At 41.0% G+C, this 9,021-nt stretch overlaps 1 pseudogene across 1 annotated transcript; it reads left to right on the top strand.

Moving 5' to 3' along the window:
* The first annotated feature begins 280 nt into the window (after positions 1–280).
* LOC306660228 (TRIO and F-actin-binding protein-like) lies at positions 281–7,868 on the top strand (annotated as a pseudogene). The gene is made up of 2 exons: positions 281–342; positions 6,499–7,868. The product of its transcript is annotated as a TRIO and F-actin-binding protein-like (transcript).
* The last annotated feature ends 1,153 nt before the right edge of the window (positions 7,869–9,021 follow it).

Genomic DNA, 9,021 nt, shown 5'->3' on the forward strand with positions numbered 1-9,021 from the left:
GTGAGCATATTAACAAATATAGATGTAGTAATCCTTAAAAAAATACTTCTAAACTGATTCCTTATCACAACAAAAAGATTGTACATAATGACCAAGTTGGTTTCATTTCATGAACACAGTTGATTCAATATGTGCAAATAAATGCAATACAAAACATAAATAGAAACACATGATCATTTCAATAAATACAGAACAAGCCTTTGACAAAATTTAACACTAGATCATGATTTAAAAACCCTGAAGGAACTAGGGATGAGAGAAAATTAACAAAATAAAGGCCATGTACAACAAACACAAAGCCAACATCATATTTGATGTGGAAGAACTGATTAAGGAACAAGGGTAAAACATCCAATCTCACCATTCCTACTCAATTCTGTACTTGAAATTTTAGCCATAGTAATTAGACAAGAGAAAGAAATTAAAGAAATACAAGCAGAAAAATGTCAAATTATCCCTATTTTCTAATAACATAATCCTGTTTTTAGAAAACCCAAAAACTTCCATCAGAAGACTTCTATAACTTATAAACAAATAGAACAAAATAGTTGTACATAAAACTAATATACAGCTGGGTATGGTCCACATACCCATAATCCTAGCAGTCTGGGAGGCTGAGGCATAAGGATTTTGATTTCAAAGCCAGTCTTAGCAATTTAGTGAGGCCCAAGAAACTTAGCAAGACCCTGTATCAAAATAAAATATATAAAAAAAGAGGTTGGGATATGGCTCAGTGGTTAACCATTCCTGAGTTCAATACCTGGTACAAAAAGAGAAAGAAAAAGAAGGAAACAATACTTTTTATACACTTATAATGAATCTTCTGTAAAGTAAATCAGGAAAACAATTCCATTTGTAATAGCTTAGAAAGAAAGAAAGAAAGAAAGAACACATACACATACACACACGCACACACACACACACACTCACACACACACAAAAAAAAAAACCTAGGAAAAAATATAACAAAAGAGGCAAAGGACTTCAAGGATAGTTATAGAATTCTGACTAAAGAAATTGAAGAAGACAATAGAAGATGGCAAGACCTTCCATATTGATGGATACACAGAAATAATATTTGTTAAAAATAATCATTTTACTAAAAGCAATCTGCAGATTTGATGCAGTCCCCATCAAAATATCAATAAAAATTCTCACAGAACTAGGAAAAAAAAAATCCTAAAACTCATAAGGACAAGACCCATAATAGTCATAATAATTCTGAGCAAATAGATAAATGCAGGAGGTTTCACAATACCTGATTTAAAATTATACTACAGAGTCATAGTAATGAAAACAGTATGAGCCTGGCATTAAAATGTATAGATAGACCAACAGAATAGAAGACACTGAAACAAGCACATAAACCTTTAGTCACCACATTCTTCACAAGGTGGCAAAAACATACAGCATAGAAAAGACAGCCTCTTTAATAAATGATTCTGGGAAAAATGACTATCTATATGTAGAAGAATGAAACTTGATCCCTGTCCCACACACAGTACAAAAGTCAACTCAAAGTGGACAAAAGATGCAGGTATGAGACCAGAAACTTTGCAACTGCTAGAAGAAAACATAGGGGAAAACTTCAACATAAAGGGACAGGCAGTGATTTCCTAATAGGACTCCTATAGTTCAGGAAGTAATAACAAGAACCAATAAATGGAATGACATAAAATTTAAAATCTTCTGCAAGTAGAGGAAATAATAGTGTTTAGACAACTGATAGAATGGAACAAATCTTTGCCAGGTGACTCTTCCAGTCAAGGATTAATATTCTGAATATATAAAGAACTCAAAAAAATTAACATCAACAAACAATAACACAACCAATAAATGGGCAAATGAACTAAAGAGATGCATCAAAAGAAGAAAGGCAAATTGCCAACAAAAAAATGTGAAAAACTGTTCAGCCTCCTGAGTATTCAGGGAAATGAACATCAAAGCTATACGGAGATTTCACTCACCCCAGTTAGAATGGCAAACATCAAGAATATAAATAATAACAAATGCTGGTGAGAATGATGAGAGAAAGGAACACTAATACATTGTTTATGGGAATGTAAACTAGTGCAGCTACAGTGGAAATGAATTTGGAAGTTCCTCAAAATGCTACAAATTGAACTACTCTCTGATCTACGTAGCCTAACCTTTGGTAATTATCCCAAAGAATTAAAGTTAGCATAGTTTTGTGACACATGTACACATGTTCATCACAGCACATTCACAATAGCAAATTATGGAATCAGTCTGGGTGTCCATTGATAGATGAATGCATAAAGAAAATGTGGTATGTATATACTGAAGTTTTACTCAACCATATAGAAAAATGAGATTTTGTAATTTGCAGGAAAACAAATAGAACTGGAGAGTACAGCTTATTTAGGAAAAATAAATCAGAATCAACAAGAAGAGTATTGCATTTGTTGCATGTTTTCTGTCATATGTGCAAGCTAGAAGAAGGCAGAGGGGAAGATGTTATGAACATACAATGAAGACTATTGATGTAGAAGAGGATTGTGATGGTGGTAGGGAAGGTAGGGGGAATGAATTTGATCAAAGCATTTATGAATATGACACAGTGAAACCCACAAGTGTGTATCATCAATATGCACTGAATAAAAAATAGTATTAGGACTTCTCAAGAGTAATCCACAATTTGGAGATGTAGAAATTAAGGGAGAGTCAAGGCAGCCAAGGAAAACTAAATGGAAAATCCTCAGAGCAGAAGTAACTTCCAAGCATCACAGTTCTCTTTAAGTGGCAAAGAGATAACTAGCATATCTGATCTTCCAAAACTCCTTATAAATCAATGCCAAGTCCCAGTTCCTCAAAATAGCCTTAAGGGAAAACAATATTCTTAAGGAACCTGAATACTTATAAGGAATATTTTTAAAAATCAGAAAACATGAACAAATCGCAGTTTATCTCACTTCTCAACTCTCAAACAAAAATTCACATAATCTGGTTAAGTTGCTCTTCTCCAGCTTATATATATAAGATATATGTATCTTATGCACACACATGCATACAATAATGGTATAAAAATGAAAGACATAAAAACTTAATTCTAGAAGTGACAAACAGATTTTAGGTAAATAACAGCAGGCATTAGGGATAATTTAACCCCATGCTATCAAAGCCAAATAATTCATAAAATTAATTACTATCTGTGAGCAAATTTCACAGTGGCATGCAGATATTCCATGATACAGCCTTGCTAATGACTGAACTTCAGTAATGAAAGAAGAATGCCTCAAATAAGCAGAGAGGATAAGAAATTACTTACAAAGAAGACAAAACAAAACACGTTCTCAGATTTATTCATGTATTTTCCAAAAAATAATACAGTAATATCTACAAAATGTTCAAGGGAAGAAAATTATTATTCATGTACATCATGTCTACCCAAACAGTGTAAATTATTCCCAAATACTGAACAACTAAGAAAATAGGGAGTCCCTGCTTGATCTTGTTGAAGAAAACAACACCACGTCAGTAGCAGAAAAACATGAGAACAAAATCCATCCTCACAAATGATGGACGAATGGAAATGCAGTGACAAGGACTGTCATGATAGTCCATGCCAGAAAATCCTGGATCAAATGAATCTTCTTAAATATGCTAAGACCCCATGGCATAGAACTTGTAAGCCCTTCTTGAAAAAAAATACCTGGCAACATGTATCCAACAACAACAAATAAATAAGTAAATTAATTAATTAATTAAAGATGAAAATATTGTAAAAAGAAATGGGTTAAGTACTGAAGAAGATCATAAAAATCACTAAAATTAGGACTGTGTGTGTTGGTGTTACAAAACTTGGGGAAAATCATAACTATCAGAATCTAGTAAGAAATAGAAGTTTAGCAATTCTAATTCAGGGCTGGGTATTTGCAGAATTGTATAGAAGTGAAAATTGTTTTCCATTTTTAAATTTAGTTTGCTATAATTTTAGACCCATGGAAGTAGCTATATAGGGTTCTCATATTGTCTTCATTCTTACTTAAATGTTAATATCTTATATAATTATATACTTACTTTAATGTTAACACCTTATATAATCATGGTGCCAATGGCAACATAAGAAGTTAATAGTGGTTTAAAGCTCTTAACTATAGAATTTAATTGGAATTCTCCAGTTTTCCCACTGATGTTCTTTATCTGTTCTTGAATCCACTTCAGGATCCTTTGCTGCATCTGGTGGTCAGGTCTTTTTCATCTCCATTCTGTGACAGTTCCTTCATTTTTTCTTGTCACTTATGATCCTGGCATTTTTGGAGAGTATTGGCTTATTTCAGTTAGAATGACTTTCACCATTTACAACCATTTATTGGCAAATGCCATTATTTCATTCTTCTTTATGACTGAGTAAAGTTCCATTATGTATATATACTGCATTTTCTTGATTCATTGATCTATTGATGGATATCTGGGCTGATTCTATAATTTGGCTATTGTGAATTCTGCTGCTATAAATATTTAAGTGGCTATATCACTATAATATGCTTATTTTAGTTCTTTTGGATAAATGCTGAGAAGTGGGATGGCTGGGTCATATGGTGGTTCCATTCCTAGTTTTTTGAGGAATCTCCATACTGTACTGCTTTCTGGAGTAGTTGTACTAATTTTCAGACCCACAAACAATGTATCAGTGCACCCTTCCTCCTCATCCTTGCTACCATTTGTTATTATTTGTTCTTGATAATAGTCATGCTGATTGGAGTGAGATGAAATCTAACTGTAATTTTGATTTGCATTTCCCTGATTGCTAGAGATATTGAATATTTTTCATATATTTGTTGTCCATTTGTGTTCCTTCTTTTGAGAAATACCTGTTGAGTTCATATGACCATTTAATGATTGGGTTGTTTGTTTTATATATGTTGAGTTGTTTGAGTTCTTTATGTATTCTGGATATTAATCCCATATCAGAGGAGTAGCTAGCAAAGATTTTCTCCCATTCTATAGGCTTTCTCTTCACACTTATAATCATTTCCTTTGCTGTACAGAAGTTTTTATTTGATGGCATCCCACCAAATTTTTTTTTTCCACGATGTTTAAACAAACATTTATTGAGCACTGAAAAGTAGGAACATCAAGCGGACTCGGGGCACATTTGTCCCCTCCCTTAGTAAGGAGGTCACCTCCATAGACCCAACCACTCCATGAAGATTTTCATGGGGTTTGAGAGTCTGACTTCATCTAAATTGGCAAGTGGAGAGGGAGCAGGCAGGGGCGAGTGGCTCAGGGGCCAAGCATGTGCTCAGCATGTTTGAGACCCTGGTTTCAATTCTCAGCACCTTGAAAATAAATAAGGAAAATAAATTGATACTTGGAGTCACATCTTTGGTGACGCAACTGAACTAGGGGGAGAAGCCTGAGCCCAGAGTGAGCCGGTAAGAGGAAGTGTGCTCCCCTAGTTGATCCATCTGTGTGGCCTGCAGAAGCATGTGGAACACTGTAGAAGTTTTGCAGAGTCAAAAAAAGTGCAGGTTGGGGTTTCTGGTCACATGATTTTTGCCAATGTCACTAGAACCAGATCCATGAAGCAATCTGAGTTTGAATATGTATGTATTAATTATTTATGGTGCTGGGGTGGAAGCCAGGGCCTTAGCAAAGGCTAGGCAAGCGCTCCACCCCAGCCCACGCTGAGTCCTCAGCAGCTCACACAAAGAAGAGCCCAGGTTCCCAGGGATTTCTAAGCTACGGGCTCCCTGAGCAGCTTCACTTGTTCAATCTAATTGGAGGGCCAAGAAAGTGAGCTTTCCCCAGAACTGAGGTCTGGGCGCTTCGGTGAAGCAGAGCCCCAGACATGACTGGTGACTGGTGGTTGCTCCTCCTATGGGGGTGGAGGGAGTGGGAAATGGCCACCCCAGGGAGCAGGGCAAACCTGCCTTCTCTTTTCCGTGTGCTCACTTTTCAGACTTCTGCTTGCAGGTGGGCATTCCTTCTGGGAATTCTTTCTTCCCCCATGAGACATTGAGAGAGAGGACCTAGGGATTCTAGAACATTCTGAGGCCCCTCCAGAGACCCAGCTTTCCTGATCTGAGGCAACTGTGTCTTTAGGGACCCCTGTTCCTGAAGGCTGGTGTGGCCACATGGAGGAGGGCAGAAGAGTTTCCTTTGGAAGCATAAATGGGCTCGGCGACCTCTAACTATTGTTTAAAGAACTGAAGTCATCAAGCCTAGAAAACCCGAGAGGCTGTTTTAAATATGGGTGACAGCAGAATGTTTATATGGTTCTAAAATAAGAGAGTCCAAAGACATCTGATGAAGAAAGGTCAAGATATCAAACTAAAACTCCTGATGCTTTGATGTTATAGCCCTTCCAGAAAAATATCCCAGGCTCAGAGCAATGCTTAGACAGAGTAGATGCTCAATAAACACATGCCGGATGGATGAAAGGGAGACAATAAAATACAGCTCTGCCGCCACCCACCCATAAATTCCAGTCTGTCCCTTACACAAATGCATAGTCTAAACATTTGTCTTCAGAGGACAAGTGGTATTCCATGTTGAAAAATGTACCAGATGGGAGCACCTCAGAAGCATCTGCACCCAGCAGGACACCCCACACTCCTCCTCTCAGCGAGATGGCCCTGGGACTCCCACCTTTCAGAGTGGTGTCAAGGACAACCATGGACCACCATCGCTCCAAAGCAGTCCCAGGAACCCTTCTCCCCACCGCACCAACAGAGACATCCCCTGGGCTTCCTTTACGCTCCGGCCAACTCCCAGCGACGGCCCCCGAACCTCTTCCCCATTGTGCTCCAAGCAAAGTGAGGTGTTCTGGGCGTCCATTGCCCTCTGGCCAACCCAAGGTGACAGGCCTCAGTCCTCGTCTCCCTCCAGACCAGCCCAGCGTGAGCCACCCCAGGCCTCCTCTGGCCCCTCCGGGGCCACCTCGAGGCCTGGCGGACCTCCTTGCCTCTGTACCCCATGGCCCACAGGGCGCCCCAGTCCTTCTCCGAGCCCTTCCAGCCAGTCTGTGCCGTGTGCATCGGGCACTGTGATGCCCCTTGAGCCTCTTCCCCTCTGGGCCATTTGCAGCATGACCCCTTCCCCTTTCTTCCCCGAGCCCCAGGCCACTGAGAGGGAGCTGCCCCAACATGACCCCCTCCTCCCCCACCTGTCACTGACTGTGTGCATCGGCCACCGCGATGCCCCCTGGGCGTCCTCGCCGCCTCGCCAGACCGAGCACCACCTCTTCCCCTTCCTCCCAGGCACATCGGACTCTGAAAATGAGCTCCCCCCGCGAACCTCCCCAGATGCCCCCAGCCATGTTCATCGGACACCGGGACGCGCCCCAGGCCTTCCTGTTCCAGGACGTCCCCCGGGCCAGCACCGAGAGCCTTGTCCCTTCCACTGACTCTCTGCACCAGGCCCCCCGCCCGCACCTGTGTGCATTGGGCACCGGAATGCCCCCTTCTTCTCGTCGCCCCCACGCCAGGCCCCCAAGCCCTCCCTCCTTTTTCAGGACCCCCCGGGGCTAGTATGGAGAGCCTAGCCCCCTCCACGGACTCTGCACCGCTGCCCCCGGCTGCCCCACCAGGTGTGCATTGGCCATCGAGATGCACCCCGCGCGTCCTCCCCATCCCAATACCCGCACAGTGACCTGGCACTCCTGGCGCCTTCTCCTCCCCGGGGGCAGCTGGGGGGGGGTGCGGCTCCCAGGGCTCGGCAGCCCCCTGGGAGACCAGGCACAACCTGGAGAGGGAGGAGTACACCATACTGGCTGACCTGCCCCCGCCCAGGAGGCTGGCCCAGAGGGAGCCAGGGCCCCAGGCACAGGGCAGCAGCGCAGGCCGCACCCGCAGCCCTGGCAACGCAGAAATGGAGCGCCTCTTTGACAGGAGCGCAGGTGAGCCCAGGGCAGGGGCGTCCAGCGGGATGGGGAGGCTGGACAGCAGGGCAGGTGGACTCAGGTTTGGGTTGCCAGACCAAGGTCAGATTCTTCTGCCTGCTGGCTGTGTGACCTTGAAGCTACTGTATCTCTGTTTTTGCATGTTCGATTTTTGTTTTGTTTTGTTTTTTTGAGGATTAAGTGATAGCCTGGTAGTCAGGACCAAAGACTAGAGTCCGGCAGGCTGGGTTCAAATCCTGGGTCAAAGCCGCTTAAGTCCTGTGTGACCTGCTAACATGAAGGTCCATTTTATTTATACTACTATCTAGGTTGGTAATATCTTTATTGATTTCGTATTTGGGTGATCTGTTCATTGTGATAGAGGTTTGTTTAAATTACCCTGTATTTTTGTATTAGGGTCTATCTTGGATTTGTCAAGAAATATTAAGAAGTTTTTTAAAAAATTATTTTATGTTATTTCTTCGAATTAGCTGTACATGACAGTAATGACAGTAGAATGCATGTATACATTTTGATAAATCATACATAAATGGAGTATAATCTCTAAGTTTTCTGATTACACACATTGTAGGATCACATCAGTCATGCAGTTGTATATGTAAATGAGGTAATAATGTCTGTTTCACTCTAGTATCTTTCCATACCCCATACCCCTTCCTCTTTCTTTACTCCCATCTACCTAATATAAAGTAACTCTATTCTTCCCTATCTGCCCCCCTTATTGTGAATTGGCCTTCACATATCAGAGAAAACATTCAGCCTTTGGTTTTTTGGGTTTGGTTTATTTCACTTAGCATGATATTGTCATAACTCCATCCATTTACCACCAAATGCCAGAATTTCATTCTTCTTTAAAGCTGAGTGATATTTCATCATATATATACACCACATTATATTTATCCATTCATCTGTTAAAGGGCATCTAGGTTGATTCCATAGTTTAGCTATTGTGAATTGAGCTGCTATAAACATTGATGTGGCTGTGTCACTGTAGTATGTTGATTTTAAGTCCTTTGTGTATAAACCAAGGAGTGGGATAGCTGGGTCAAATGGTGGTTCCATTCCAAGTTTTCTGAGGAATCTCCATAATGTTTTCCAGAGTGGTTGCATTCCCACCAGCAATTGAGTGTACCTTTTTTCCCCACATCCTTGCT

This window comes from Sciurus vulgaris (assembly GCF_902686455.1).
Source record: "Sciurus vulgaris genome assembly, chromosome: 4".
Taxonomy (NCBI): Eukaryota; Metazoa; Chordata; class Mammalia; order Rodentia; family Sciuridae; genus Sciurus; species Sciurus vulgaris.